General features: G+C 45.2%; 1 long non-coding RNA gene across 1 annotated transcript; it reads left to right on the top strand.

Moving 5' to 3' along the window:
- Positions 1 to 359: 359 nt before the first annotated feature.
- On the top strand, positions 360 to 1,111 carry LOC126024705 (uncharacterized). The gene is made up of 2 exons (XR_007500887.1): positions 360 to 783; positions 981 to 1,111. It is a non-coding gene; the product is annotated as an uncharacterized LOC126024705 (long non-coding RNA).
- Positions 1,112 to 16,039: the final 14,928 nt, after the last annotated feature.

The raw sequence follows: 16,039 nt of genomic DNA, 5'->3' as shown, positions 1-16,039 counted from the left end.
CTGCTGGCTGTGACTCAAACCCCCCCTTCCCAGACCCCCAGAAAACCCTTCATTTTTGTCAGAAACGAAAAGTGAGCTAACTGGCAATTAGGTGTAGGCCAAATTCCTCCAGTTTTTGGGTTATTTTCCCAAGAATCTGCCAAACAAGACTGGCTCCCAGAACATCTCCAAGATGTTGTGGCCATGACCGGGGTCCAACCTACATTCAGCCATATGGCACAGTGGTCCCTCTACCCATGTGGACCACCCTCTACAGAGGCCTTGAGAGGAGAGTGCCTTGTCCCCAAGGCAGCCTTACCAAGGGTGCTTTCTCCCTAGTCTGTCCTGGCTGATCTTTAACTTTGTGTGATACTTTTTTTTTATTTTGTGTTGGGGCCACATCCGGTGGTGCTCAGTGGTTCCTCCTGGCTCTGCACTCAAAAATTACTCCTGGCAGTGCTGGGGGACCAAATGGGATGCCAAGGATCCAACCTGAGTGGGCTGCATTCTAGGCAAGCTTCCTACCTGCTGTGCTATTGCTCTGATCCAGTGTCTGATACATTTTTATTCTCCCTCAAGAGAAGCTGTTCACAAGGCAGTTGAACCGATGTCCTCAGCTGGAAGTCCCAGAGCACTGGGGCATTTCTGACACTCAGAGGGCATGTGACAGCACCAGGGCACCAGGGCACACACATATGTATTCACCGTGTTTCCTCAAAGGCAGGGATCTAACTTATCTCCCCAGTATCCTGCACAGAGTTCAACTTTAGTTTTTCATATTTATATTTCATGAATTAAAAATCAGTCCTGGGGCCCGGAGAGATAGCACAGCGGCATTTGCATTGCAAGTAGCCGATCCAGGACCAAAGGTGGTTGGTTCGAATCCCGGTGTCCCATATGGTCCCCCGTGCCTGCCAGGAGCTATTTCTGAGCAGACAGCAAGGAGTAACCCCTGAGCACCACCGGATGTGACCCAAAAACCAAAAAAAAAAAAAAATCAGTCCTGAAAAACAAGTACCCTAAAATCAAAAACTTTTATAACGGCCCCTTATCTGAGCTTGTTCTTCATGACAAATGTCAGCCCACTTGTCAGATCCAGTTGCTGATTAGAATAAATAAATATACAGTACCGGATGCTGCTCAAATCCCTCAAAACAGGCTCTGGGAAGATCAGGGGCGAGGGGAGAGGCGGTGGCCAAGGCTGGAGCATAGTCTTCTCAAGAGCAGGAGGCGTGTGCCATCTGCTGGGCGTTCTGCAGAACTACAGAACCGGCACCGGAGCGCCTCTGAGGGAAAACTTGGAGGTTTTCAAAGAATTTTGCCAAAATGTGCAAACTAAATGCTGTCACCACTGCACAGGAGATGGCTGAGGAACAGGGTGAGCATCTGTGTCTCAGTGTTTCTTTTTCTCAGAATCCCGTCACAGAACTGAATCCCCCCCCAAAAGAGGCAAGTTGGAAAATGAGGGCTATATAATACATGATATATATTATATTTACATATAAATGTAGTTCCCATGTCACCACTGATGTCTGTAATAATGCCACGTGATATTCCACTGACCATCAGTTGGGAGGATGTCACACACACCAGCCCCACACTTAAAGGAACCGTGGAGTGAGTCCTTTTATGAAGCCAAGGTTATGTTTTTATTTTTATTTTTTTTTACAAAGCAGAAGATGCACTTGTTTTATGCCTTTAAGTATATATATTAAATATGGATTTAAATATTCAAACAATAATAGAGGGTAAAATTTACAGAATGCTGACTCCCAAGAGCACCAGAGAGTGGTAAAGAGAGCTTGCTTTGCACATGGCTAACCCAGATTCAATTCCTAGTACCTCATAGAATTCCCAAAGCACCATTTTGAGTGATCCTTACGTGCAAAGAATGGGGGTAATCCTGATGATCTGCAAACCCCCCCCCCAAAATTAATTTCTGAAAACAAAGATAATGAAAATAAAATTTACCAGAACAGATAGGGCACAACAAAGGGGGTTGAAAGGTAGGTTCATAGCAATGCAAGCATTCATTAGGAAGCAAAGAAATGTCTAAATACATACCCAAACATCACAGCTTAAGCAGCTCAAAAAAGACAAACTAGCAGAAAGAAGTAAATTATAAAAGCCCTCATGTCTGATGGTTGATGGTCGTGACCACCTTTGCTGGTTGGTAAATCACAAATCAGCAGTAAAAACAACAGTATTGATGAGCTCTATGCTATGTCTATGGCACTTTTGGTGGTGGGTGCTGCCTTTTATGAACTGCCCCCTATTCTCAGCAAGCCATTTGAGTCGCAGCTCATCTGCTTTGCAGAGGCGATGGAACATTCTGGGAGGTGGGCAGCTGGCCATGTGCCCCAGCCACTCCCAGCTTGCCCTCAACGAGCTCCAAGGACAGATGGAGCAGGGTCGTGCTCCCCGCAAGGACTGCTCGGGTCTATACTCCCAATCTCTCCTGCCAAATCTGACCCTACCCCAGTTTTCTACTTGAGGAAGTGTGAATGTGAGTTCTGAATGGCCCTGACATTTTGGGGCACAGAACATAAACCAGACAAAGCTGGGCTTGGTTGTGGTATTTGTTTTTGTTTGTTTGTTTGTTTTTGGTCACACCTGGCAGTGCTCAGGGGTTACTCCTGGCTCTATGCTCAGAAATCACTCCTGTCAGGCTCAGGGGACCATATGGGATGCTGGGATTCAAACCACTGACCTTCTGCATGCAAGGCAAACCCCTTACCTTCATGTTATCTCTCCAGCCCCAGTTGTGGTATTTGGGACAGCTTCTTAGCACCTCTGGTTTCAAGCTGGGATACACACTGCACCTCTTCCTAGGCTTCCTGTGAGAGTAGGCAGAGGTATGTCCATTTCCATGGGAGAAGGGTCATAACCAACCAGATATTTTCTGGGGAGACTGGTGTTGGCACACACCACACCCACTAGAGCTTGGAGCCATCAAGAGTACCCGGGAGTGAAAGAAAGCACAGTCTGCTGAGTCAGCGGTGCAAGTTGAAGGTTGGACAGGAAAAGCATCTGGGGGGAAACTGAGTCCTGTATTGTGGTAGTTTCTCTGGAAGCTGCTGCTTCTGGCCATGGAATTGTCTATTTGTAGCATCTGCCCAGCCTTATCAGAGCTCTTGACTCACCTGAAGTCTCAACTCAGGGAAAGACAGTTCTGAGCACAGGAAGATAAATGAGGATTGATGTCCACGCATAAAGATGAAGTTGAGAGAACCCACAGCAGAGGTGCAAGATCATCGCTTTGTAAAAGGCAGTTCTCATCCATGAGTGAGTTCAGTTCCTCCCAGGAAAGCAGGTTCTATGCACTTCCGGAGACCAATGCAATCCTAACATCTGGATCTCCTCTGGCCCCAAATCAAAAGGCAATAAAGAAAAGGAAGTGACGAGAGGCACTGGGAGTGATTTTGAGCTTAATTAAAATATCCCTCCTCTAGAGAAGCCTTAGTTTCTCCCTCAGTCCCACCTTGTTCCTGCAGGGAGGAAAAAATGCCCTCACAGCCCCAAATATGTTTTTGACCAAAGGTTCATTTCTTGGGTGGAGCCTTGTGGGTAGCACAGAGGTTATTGCCTTTGAAAGAGAAATTTAAGCGCAAACATCTCCCTAAGTGAGCCAGGATGAGGGCAGGAAATGTACCCTTACCCCAACCAAGCCCAATCTCATAATTCCTAACACATGGGCCTCCAGGCAAAACCAAGCTTTCTGTGACCAACTTCCTCCCAAGCGACCACTTGCACAAGTTCTCTGACCTGTGACCTTCCTGAGCGCCACCACTGACTTCCCAACTTTGGGGTTTTCACTGGGCAGGCCGTGGCTTTTCTTCTATGTTTAAAAGCTTTGAGTGGAGGAAAGTCGCAGCTGAGAAGCTTCAAGGAAGTGGCCAAGCACGGTGGGTCCTTCCTCTGAATATTCCAGGTTTGTCAGAATGACCATTTACCCCGTCCCCTCTCTCTGGTTCACCTCTCCTCATCCCAGAAGCCAAGTCCCAAAGTAAAGGCAGCCTTGGGAAGGTGGGAAGTCAATGCTGAGCAAGGGGGATGCTCGCCTTAAACCATAGCTAACCTGCCTCTATCTACAGGAGGGTTTGCTCCTGAACTCTTACTTTGATCCGTTGACTGACGTGATTGACAGTCCTGCTGCTGATGGTTTCTATGCACATCATTCCAACACACACCCTCACCAGGGTACCCATTTCTCCCCCAAGGACCAGGCCAATCCTCCATCCCAGTTGTGGATTAGTTCTCATGTGGTTTGTCCCTCTGTTACTCTTTTGCTGTGTGTGTTTAAGCACAGGAGAGAGTTTGCTTCCAGGAAGGAGATCGGAGTGGGTGTGAAAAGGGGCATAAACTAGTGTGATGACAAACTAGTCGTATTTTTGATGTTTAACTCACACAGTGGATTTATTTTTTCTTTTTCAGTTTAACTAAGTAGTTATATGACAATTTTACCTGAAAAGAGAACCGACTGCTCGGTCATTTGGTTTCATTTCTCCTGTAATAAAACCCACTCTGCCAGTGGTGGTCAGATCGTCAGCATCTGGGTATTGCACTCTAGAATTTTACATTTCCAGGAAGCTTGGCCCCTGGAGATTACAAATGATGTCTTGCAGTGTGAATGAATGACAGTCTTAAAAGACCCAAGTTCAATTCCTAAAGGAAAATCGGTTTTTCACAGAGAATTGTCATGAGTACTCAGACATTTGTGAGTGGTAATAGTTGTGTCTCAATTTTCACAAGCAGTTCATTTTCAAATATTCTTTTTTATTTACCATTGTTGTTCATTTTCGACATTTTTAGATCCTTTAGAATGCTCCCATTTTATTTTTCTTCTTTTGTCCTGATGGAGAAATTGCCCTCTAGCCTTCCTCAGCTGAGCAAGAACCTTAACCCCACAGCCTTTGGATCATCTCTCTGCTGTTCATCCCAACTGCCAGGCTGACCTCAGAAATCAGACACCACTTTGGTGAAACTGTTTTATGGGTAGCCCTGGAGAAAGATGTTTCCTAGCTGGATATCAGCTGAGTTTCTACAGTAATGAGCAACAGCATTTCCCTGAGATGCCCAGGTCCACACTGAGCAGTACCAGCATGAGTAGAAGTCTTTGTGGCTGGAAAGTAGATAACCAGTGAGGGTCAGACTATGGCATTTGCTGGCTCAGCCATCCCGCAAGGTTGGAGCCCACACCAGGGCATTTTGGTCATGAATGGGACCTCCATGTTTTCCACATCTCAGTTCACAGCCCTCTGCTTTTCTGCCCATGGAAACTTGTTTCAACATTTATTTCTTGGCCATCCTGTGGTCTCACCCAAGTCTTCCAAGACTCAGGTGCAAGAAAGGAGCCAAAATTGGACTGGGTGTCCCCTGAGCATCTGCCTGGAGCAAAGGTGCAGACAGATATCTTCATCCATGCATCCACTATGTGCCAATGAGAGGGGTCCGGCATGCCACTTCATCACCCCTCCACCTCCACCGCTACAAAAACAGCAGCTGCTGTTGTCTTCATGAGGCTTCTGGAGAAAAGACAGCAAAGGTTCCAGTGAACACTGGGATTATCAAAGAGGGGGGGTGTTTTGTCTGTGTTTGTTTTTTTTTCCCTCTCACTCACTGTGGTGCTGTGGTAGCTGTTCAGAGCTCAGGGACCTTGACAAATGGCAGAGAAGGTGCTGGCCAGCATGTGGGAGACCTAAGTTTGAAGCTTGATCCTGCTAGATCCTGAGTATATCTAGTAGCACTGATGGGAGGGGCCCTGCACCCACCCCCAGGTACAAACAACTGCAGCCCCTAATTTTTCAAAAAGTGTTCAGGACTATGAACCAAGCCACACACATGGCATTTCTTTCTTCTAGTCCTAATTGGGTTCAAGGGAAAAAAAGCTAAGAAACCTCAACATTAACTATAGATAATCCTAAAAAGCAACGTACAACATACATATACAAATAAGTTACTGGGGGCCGGTGAGATAGCATGGAGGTAAGGAGTTTGCCTTCCATGCAGAAGGATGGTGGTTCAAATCCTGGCCAGGGTCGATTTCTGAGCTTAGAGCCAGGAGTAACCCTTGAGCGCTGCTGGGTGTGACCCAAAAACCAAGAAACAAACAAACAACCCCCCCCCCAAAAAAACCCAAATAAGTTACTGGTTTAAAGGATGTGCATCATGATGCATACATAACTGTGAAACAGAAATATTCTTTTTTATTTGTAATTCTACAGAGAAATCTATTCTCACAGATTTCATAAACAGTCTTTCCTTAAATCTTGCAGCCTTGGAAATCCTAGGGCAGCCTTTCAACTATGACTTGCAATTAGAATCACTTCCATACCTCCTATGATTTTTATTCTTATTTTTCTGTAATTGCTTTCTCATACACATTTGAAAGACTTAACATACTACCCTGTTATTCTTGTATTTTAAGGACATGAATCTAAGGTACATATTTTAGATTTATTTACACTAATGATACCACTGATAATTTACATAAAATTTCTGGTAATGATTCTGCTTTTTAAATTTAGAAATGACAAAGATGTTCATATAAATACTTTGTTTTTGGAGGGGGGTTCCCTACATCTTCAAAATCTATAACTAGTTTAGTACCAATAAGAGTGTCAAGACAACACAAATAAATACTTGATACCCTCTGTCTTGGTAAAGAAATTACTCAAGACATTATATATGACTAGCTTCAACAGAAAGATTGGAAAAAATGTTTATATCTTTCAATAAGACAAAAGTGAATCAACCAAAAACTGTATGTTAAAACTTTTAGCATTTAAGAGCCAAATAAATTCTTTGCTCAGGGGAATAATATCTTTCAAATACTGAAAGAACCTTTGTACAGTTTTTATTCTGTTTATTCTATTTATTCAGTACAATAGCTATAAGTATACACGTTTAAATTTAATTTGTCTCACTAACATTGTCACCACCACTCTGTCAAGTTTGAATCATAATCAAAATAACAAGCTAAACTGAGTTTTTACTATAGGGCAAATTCTTCGGGATATATTACTCTCCCCATGGGTGATTTTAGGCTGTGTACTCTCAAAAAGCAGCGACTTGAGAGCGCATCTGTAAAGGATCCATGTGGGTGGGATAAGGGTTGGATGGTTACAGAAGCCAGAGAAGTTTCATGGCAGGCAATCCAAGGTAAGACTATGAAGACATGTGTCTTGTCTAACAGCCAAACTGTAAGCCATGAGCTTGTGTTCCTCAGTGGAACTCAGCCTGGCAAACCAGGGAGCTGAGCTCAGTCTCAAGTGACTCTCAGCAAAACTGGAGTGAAGGGGACTTTCATACTGCCTATTTTACAATGAGACTCAGGACAATGATGAGTTATGTCCAAGGTCTCCAAAGGTTGCAGCGAAAGCTAAGAGCTGGGCTGTGTCTTCTCCAGGAATCCTTGCTTGCATTTCAGAAGTGATGCTGGTGCAAAAACCAATCCTTGATGAACTGGAGGTTCCAAGAAAAGCCCTGAAAGATTCTAAAAGGCTTGAAGATGCTGATGTGAAGAGTCTGACTGTAGTAGAGACTCAGGTCTTGCATGTTCTGACCAGTATTTGATCCCAGACCACAGAGACCTCTGAGAATTGGCAGGCTTGGCACTGAGAACCCCCTATGCACATATGGTGTGGTCCTGATTCCCAGTATGATCATTATGGTGGAGTAGCATCATCATTGGTTCCTCAGTCCTACCTCGGAACTCTAAGCCCAGTTTGGAGAGGCCCTGGGACTTTCTGAGCACCACATAGGTGCTCATCCTCTTCCCAATCAAAAGAAGTTAAGCAGGGAGAGCCTGCCACTGGCTAGGTGATCTGGTCCTGCCCAGAGGGTGAGAACTGGAGAAAAACCCAATTAATGAACCTAAGAACAGCATATAGAAAACATCACACTGCAAGTGTGACAATGGGGAAACAACACAGACATGCACCATGCTTATAGAGAATGAAGATGGTAGCTCTGATGATCTGACAAGTACCAACCACTTATATACCTTCTTTGATAAGGACTTTAGAGAAGAAATATAGAGGATGTTCAAAGAACTCAAAGAAAGCATGGAATGAACTGAATGAACCATACTAAGAAGATAGGAAAGCAGAAAGGAGAAAAATTCAAACTGAAATAACAGAGCTGAAAAACTTGGTAGGCAAAATGAAAAACTCACTGGAAGGCCTCACCAGCAGAGTAACAGCTGCTGAGAACAGAATCAGTGAACTGGAAGATGAGCTGCATAACAATTCCATACAATAGAAGAGGTTGGAAAACAGTTGTAAATGCCTTAAAATAAAAACAAATGGAACTACATTAACCTCATTTGTTCTGTACCTCAAAGGAAATAGTGATTAGGATACAAAGACTACTCACAGAATGGGAGAAACTTTTCACCCAATACCCATCTGAGAAGGGGCTAATATCTAAGATATACAATGCACTGGTTAAACCTTACAAGCAAAAACCATTTGACCCCATTAAAAATGGGGGAAAATGAACAAATATTTTTTTCAAAGAAGAAATACAGATTTCCAAAAGGCACATGAAAAAATTCTCCTCGTCACTAATCATCAGGGAGATGCAAATCAAAACAACAATGAGATATCATCTCCCATCACAGAGATTAACACACATCACAAAAGAACAACCAGTGCTGGTGTGGATATAGGGAGAAAGGGACTGTTATTCATTGCTGGTGGGAATATATAATGGTCCAAATTTTTTTTTGGAAAACAATATTGATATTCCTCAAAAAGCTAGAAATTGAGCTTTCTTATGACCCATCAATAACCACTCCTAGGGATATACCCCAGGATCACAAAAACACAGTACAAAAGTGCCACTTTCACTCCTATGTTCAGTGCAGCACTATTTAAAATAGCCAAAATCTGGAAACAACCCAGCTGCCCTTCAACAAATGAGTGACTAAAGAAATGGTGCTACATCTACACAGTGGAAAACTGTGCAGCCATTAGGAAAAATGAAGTCATGAAATTTGCTTATACATGGATGGACATGGATACTATTATGCGGAGTGGAATAAACCAGGGGAAAGGAATAGACATAGAATAATCTCATTCACTTGTGGGATATAAGAAAAATAAGAGAAAGTATGGTGATAATACCCAGAAACAATAGAGACAAATGTTGGGAAGTCCATCGCAGGGTAGAAAACTCACCAACAAGAACAGCGATTGTAGCTTACTGGGACAATGATAGTTGCAACAGATCATTCTTGGCAAGAACTCGGCACTGAAAGGGGAGAGAATAACAGGCAAGGTGTCCCTCCATTAACCACAGTGTTAATGAGAGAGATAAATGAGAATGAGAGAGAAAGAGAAGTAATTTGTTTGCCTGAGAGCAAGGCAGAGGGATGGGATGAGGGATGGGAGGAATGGGAGACATCAGTGGCAGGAGGGGTGCAATGGTAAAGGATGTAAAACATTATACAATGTAAAACATTGTATAACTTAAACCCAACAATTTTGTAACCAAGGTACTTAAATGAGACATTTAAAAAATTTGGACAAAGGTATGAAGAAAGAATTTGGTGGTCTTCATGTGGTTGGTGTTCTTATCCTGCCCTATGACCCCTGCCCTTCTCTGGACTAGCTTTTCTGGACAGTGAGCCAATTCTCCTTTCATTTAATGGAGGGTTCAAGGTCCAAGGGTCAGGACTGGCCCACTCTTCACTTGACCTATGTGGAATCAGAATTACTGGGCAGGTGGAGAATTTATCCCCTGGGGAATGTGATTCAGCCAGGACCAGAAAGGAAATCTGGGGTTGTCTTAGAGTACCAGGACTTACAGTGGCACCCTGATGACTGACAAACTGATAGACTGATGGACAGATGAACTGATGGAATGATGGCTGTCAGACTGATGGACAAATGTACTAATAGACTGATGAATAAACTGATGGACAATGTACCAATGGACTGATAAACTGACAGAATGATGGACATATGAATAAATGAACTGATGAACAGATAAGCTGATGAAAAGATAGACTGATGGACAAATGGCTGGTGGACTGACAGACTGATGAACTGATGGACTCATAGACTGACAGACAGATGGACTATGGACAGATGAGCAGCAGATTGATGGACTGACAAATAGATTGACTGATAGATTGATAGATTGACTGATGGATTGATGGACACAGACAAGTGAAGTGCAACCTGTCATGCTTTTGGGTAAAGGTCTGCACCCCTAAGTAGCCTCCAGAGAAAGCATCTGCTGAGCTAGGGGGTGCCCAAGCCAGACAGGCTGGGTCTGAGCCAGAAAGCCAGCAAAGCAGGTAGGCACTTGCCTTGCATTCAGTTGCCCTGGGTTTGATCCCTGGCACTGCATAGGGTCTGCTGGACCCTTCAGAGCTGATCACAGAGCCAGGAGCACCACAAAACACACACAAAAAAAAATGCCCTCCCAAATGGGGCAAGACCCTGCCCGTGGCCCTCAGGGAGAGAAGTCACAGGGCAAACAGAGGTCACTGGCCTCCACTTACCCTTAACAGGAACTTTCTCACAAGAAAGGAATAGGCATCATAGCCTATAACTCAGGCTAAAGAACAGCTGTGGGTAGTTTTTCTTCCTTTCACAAAGGACAGCCCCTCTGGGACAGGCAGGATGTGTCCTGACAACTTTCAGTTCCCCATCACTCTCCCTTGGGCATTAGACCCCCAGGACAAGTGGCAGCCCTGAGAGGTGCCTTGGAGGAGCCCAACTGTGCCCACAGGACTGTCTCCTGATCCACCCGGTGGTCTCGGGGGACAAACAGGCACCAGTAGATCCTCTAAGGGTCTGGGCTAAGGGCAGGTTGGCTGAGTTGGTGTCTCTGAGAGGTGTGGAGATGCCAAACCACCGTTCCTCATGCCAGGGACATGGGCCAAAGCTGCTGTGGTCTTTGCCAGCACAGCAATAAGGGCCAGAGGGGAGTAGGCCTCGAGTCCGTGTTTGTGAGGTGGACACACAGGTAGGAGCCCCACCTCACCAGCCAGTGAGCTGTGAGCTGCACACAGCCCCATTCTTGCCATTGGGCCTTCTGGGAACATCCTGTGACAAGCATAAGGCCAGGTGGCTTTGCCCAGGGCAGGATCTATGCTCTTTCCAGCAGCTTTTGTGATTGACTTTGCTTTGTCTTCCAGGGAATCATTAACCAGATTTAGAATGTTGCAGAAACGGGCAATTATGGTGATGAGCTGACACAGAGATGTGGGAACTGTGATGACAGAAAAGGAAAATATTGGACTCTTGTGTTGCTCTGGGTCCTCTGGAGGACCCCATTACCCCATAGCCCTTGGCCAGGATCCCATCACTTCTGAGACACAGGTGGGAACCCAGTGCAGTGATCTCAGAGTCCCTGGCCAGGTCCATCATCTGGCCATCCCTGGCCAGGACCCCCATCACTCTGGACCCCTGGCTGAGGCCCAATCACTCCTGAGCACCAAGTTCTGGAGAGCCTCTCTTCCTTCTGCGAGTCTGGGCAGAGGCAGGAGGCCTAGAAGCCCAGCTTGAATGCCAAATACAGGTCCTGGGGTCAAGGGGACTGGTGCTCTGTTGGCAGCCTGAACACACACACACACACACACACACACACACACACACACACACACATTCTATGCTCACACAGCCCCTTAAATGTTTACTCACATACTGTCGTGCTCACTCACACAGTCACTGGACACATGCAGGCTACACATCACAATCACAACCCTCTCCCATCACACATAGCAAACCCCACGGGAACTTTTCCCCTGACCCTGGGAAGGATCTGGTAGTGTTTTTAAGCTGTGCAGGCTTTTGGGGGAGGGACTGAGAGTAAGACAGGCTACCATGGGGATGCCAGCAGCAGAGTTGACTCTAAGACACTTCAACTCTCTTATTGAATTCGTTGAAGGCCTATTTCTGTGCTGAGCAGGTGTGGCCTATGGCCCTGTGGCTGGAGTGGATTGGTGCATCTGTGAGGGACCAGTTGCCTCATCCCTGGCTAAAGTGTTTCTGTCACTCTGGGCTGAATCTATGCATAACTCCCAAACTGGACTGTACATTCCACCTACAGCCCCACCAAGTGGTCAGATCCTGGTTTCTGCTGTCAGTACTCAAGAAGAGAAATGTTTTGCAAAAGAAATGAGTGATGTGGAGGCAGGGCAGGCAATGGGAAGCTGAACCTGGAGCATCTTGTAGTGAACGAACAAGGACATGCTTTGCGAATGTGATGCCAGGATATGTCAAAAGGGCACAGGAGTCCTTTGCTGGGGAGTAGGAACCAGGCTGTGAGCTCGGTTCATTTTGTTTGGGTTTGGATCTGTAGCTCACTTGTAACCCCGATTCTGGGCTCAAGGATCATTCCTGACAGGAAAACTGTATGAAGTGTCTAGGATCAAACCAGGGTTGGCTGAATGCAAGGAGGTACTTAAAATTTTATTTATTTATTTATTTATTTTGAGGGGCCACACCTGGAAGCACTCAAGCATTATTATTCCTAACTCAGCTCATTAATTACCCCTGGCAGGCACAGGGTTACCATTTGGGATGCCAGGGATCAAATTGTGGTTGACCATGTGCAAGGCAAATGCTCTTCCCTCTGTACTATAACTCTAGCCCCTGCAAGGCAGGTACTTTTATACCCTGTACTATCTCCCAGCCCAAAGCTGCAACCATTTGAGCAGTGAGATGTTAGACCAAAAGCAATGTATAAATAAAACATTCATAAGCACTTAATAATATTTAGAAATCGAGTGAATAAACTATGTGATCACTTGTATCTATAATATATATACATACACACATATATGTATATATATAGTATATACACAGAATTCCAAGGAGTCTCTGCTCCTCCTTTCAGAGAAGTAACATTTCTACCCTGTAAGCCTGAGTTGTGAGTGCAGGGTTAAAAGGGGAGCCCTTGGAGCCAGAGCGATAGCACAACGGCAAGTCGTTTGCCTTGAAGGCAGCCAACACAGGATGGACCCTGGTTCTAATCCCAGCATCCCATATAGTCCCCCAAGCCTACCAGGAGTGACTTCTGAGTGCCACAAGTGTAACACAAAAAACAAACAAAAAAAAGAAAATAATAATAAAGGGGAGCCCTTCTGGCTTGGGAACCCCCCAGCCTGCTTGCTAAGCCTAGCACTAGTGTCTTGCACCTTTGGTTTAAAAAAATAAACAAAAAACCGGTTTTGCAATAAGCTTCAACTCTGCTAAGACCCTCAGCACCGCAAAGATGGAAAGACTCAATTGGAGTAGCTTAGGAGCCATAGAAAATGGCAGTGCTCTGGCTTCCTTTTCAACTGCCCTTCTCTGAATCATCCAAACACGATTTAGTCTCATGCACCCAGCTGGAGAGACAGAGGTGCTTAGAGCCAACCCTGGTTCAAAGCTTGGGTACTACAGAGTCTCCTGATTCTGCCAGGAGAGATTCCCCAAGTAGAGCAAGGAAAAAGCCCTGAGCACCACCAGGTGTGACCCCAAAGCAAAACAAACAGCAACAAGAACAAAAATGGCTTTGTTCACCTCCATTTGCAGCAAGCAAAGACATAACAATGAGATAAGTTTTGGAGTAGGCAGCTGCCTGCATGCCCTTAAGTGCCAAGTCCCACACTGTGAGGGCCTCTCCTTGTGAGATGGAAGGACAGAGGGACTGAAGGACAGAAACTCAGGCTATGCAGAGGAAGAAGACAGACACCCCAACGTGGTTATGTCCCTGCGTGTTTGCCACCTCGGCCTACAGGTGGCGCTCTGCAGCCACCCTTCTCCTGAACGTTGGACCAGCATGTCTCAGGAGAGCATGCCTTGTTCTAGCAACTGTGGAACCCCACAGGGTCTCCCAGAAAAGAGCAGGGGGCAGGGAAGGATGCAGAGCATTGTGTCCTGGAGGCAGCCCAACTGTGGCTTTTCTCTGCTTCAGAAAATCATTTAAAGTCAAACAGATCTTCCATTTGTCTAGGGGCCACTGGAGTGACTCAGCAGAGCAGGGGCAGAACTCAGGCCTTTCACATGCTCCAGCACTTTGACTATTTATTCCCCTTCACCTCATAAACTCTTTCTACTCAACAAAACAAGGTTCTACAGGGGCCACAGGTAGGCCTGGCGAGAGCCCAATAGGCTGGAAAGCATAGACTGGAGCATACATACGCTTTGCATGCAGAGGTCACAGAGACCTCTGTGAGCGCCTGAGCACCTTGAGGAGTGACCTGGAGTCCCCCCACGGGTCTTGTCCCCGTCCCTAAAAGAGTCTGGGTTATTTAGCCATTGTCTTCCTCCCTGACTCGAACTCTAACTGGGCAGCAGGCTCTCTCTGATCAGGGCGACAGAAAACTTCCAAGTTCCTTCTGGTACCAATGCAGGTTCTTGTCACGGTCTCCTGGCTTCTGGGCATGTCATCTCTGCCCACCCTCAGCAGGGTCCTTTATGTAGGAGGTAGTTAGTGACCCCTAGCACAGTCTGAAGGGGTTTGCACAAAGAGAGAAAACAGCATATTTCTGCTGTGGGCATGAAAGCTTCGCCTCTCAGATCCACTCGGGTTCCCCTCTTCCAAAAGGCAGAGCCAGGGCACCAGGGCCAGTGTGAGTACCAGATCAGGGGCACCCAGAGCTCTACAGGCTGCAGGGCTGTCACAGCTGCAGAGGAGCTCCTAGACAAGAGAAGGAAGTTTCTAGAGCAAATAAGAGAAAGCAAGTGTCCCTGTTCTCTGACCAAAGGCACCTCAATGTGTTCGGCTTGGCTCCTCATCCCAGAAATAACATTAACTGTAGATCACGCAAAATCCAGAAACTAAAGGCAAAAGTCAGAAAATTCGGATTAGCTACTAGCAGACATTTTCTTTCCTAACTTGGTTAAAGATGGGACTCGAGCAATGGCACAGTGGGTCTTGCACAAGGATGACATGGGTCTGATCCTTGGCATCCCATATGGTCCTGTGAGCCCATCAAGAGTAAGCTTAGAGGGCCCGGAGAGATAGCACAGTGGCGTTTGCCTTGCAAGCAGCCGATCCAGGACCAAAGGTGGTTGGTTCGAATCCCGGTGTCCCATATGGTCCCCCGTGCCTGCCAGGAGCTATTTCTGAGCAGACAGCCAGGAGTAACCCCTGAGCACCGCCGGGTGTGGCCCAAAAACCAAAAAAAAAAAAAAAAAAAAAAAGAGTAAGCTTAGAGCCAGGAGGAAGCCTTGAACACTTTCTAGATACTTAGAGACAGGAAGACTACATGTTTACAACTTAGTACAGTTGATTCTTAGTACAGTTGAAAAAGATGATTTGAACAGCAACGATTCACTCAGCGGTATAGTTTTCTTATTTCACAAGTTTTCTTTACGATGCATATTTCTCCTCTATTGATTTATCATTGGCTTACATTACTGTTGTAAGCGAATGCTTCAATATGTATGTAGGACTTGCCACCCCACCCCCAAAGTTTCTGTGCTCTTCCACCTCTACCTGTCTCTTCCCCACCTTCACTCCAGCCACTACTATAGTTTTCACTCCCTAGGAATTAGTCTTAGTTATTAATTTATGGATTTATGAGTTTATTTATTTTGGTTTGAGGACCACCCTAACTATATTTAGGACTAACTTCTGGATCTGTGCTCAGGAGTTACTCCTGGAAGGGTTTGAGGACAATATTGAATGTCACTGACAAGAGTTTTAACCCCCGTACGCCCTCTCTCACTCCCAGTCTTTATTTTTTGCCAGCTTGTTTGCTTTAGATATTTATATTTCACATAAAAGTGATTGCCTTTTACTTTATTTCTTGCTTCACAAAATAAACACTCCAAATTCCAGATATTTAATACCAAAAGGTACAATTTCATCTTTTAATGTAGGAATATCCTTTATCTAGCCATCTTTCAATTGGCTTTTCGAAAGATTTTCTTATTTAGGTTATTGTAAATAAAGATGTAATGAGCATTGGCTACATGTATCTTTTTTAATTAGTTTTTTCATAGTTTTCAGATAAATGCTTAGGACTACTAATACCATATCATTTTTGACCTTTCAAGGAATTTTCATGTTGTTTTCCATAGAGAACTTCCCAACTTGCATTCCCACCTTT

This window comes from Suncus etruscus, chromosome 12 (assembly GCF_024139225.1).
Source record: "Suncus etruscus isolate mSunEtr1 chromosome 12, mSunEtr1.pri.cur, whole genome shotgun sequence".
In the NCBI taxonomy this organism is placed as follows: Eukaryota; Metazoa; Chordata; class Mammalia; order Eulipotyphla; family Soricidae; genus Suncus; species Suncus etruscus.
This window is presented reverse-complemented; position numbering and strand designations above follow the sequence as displayed.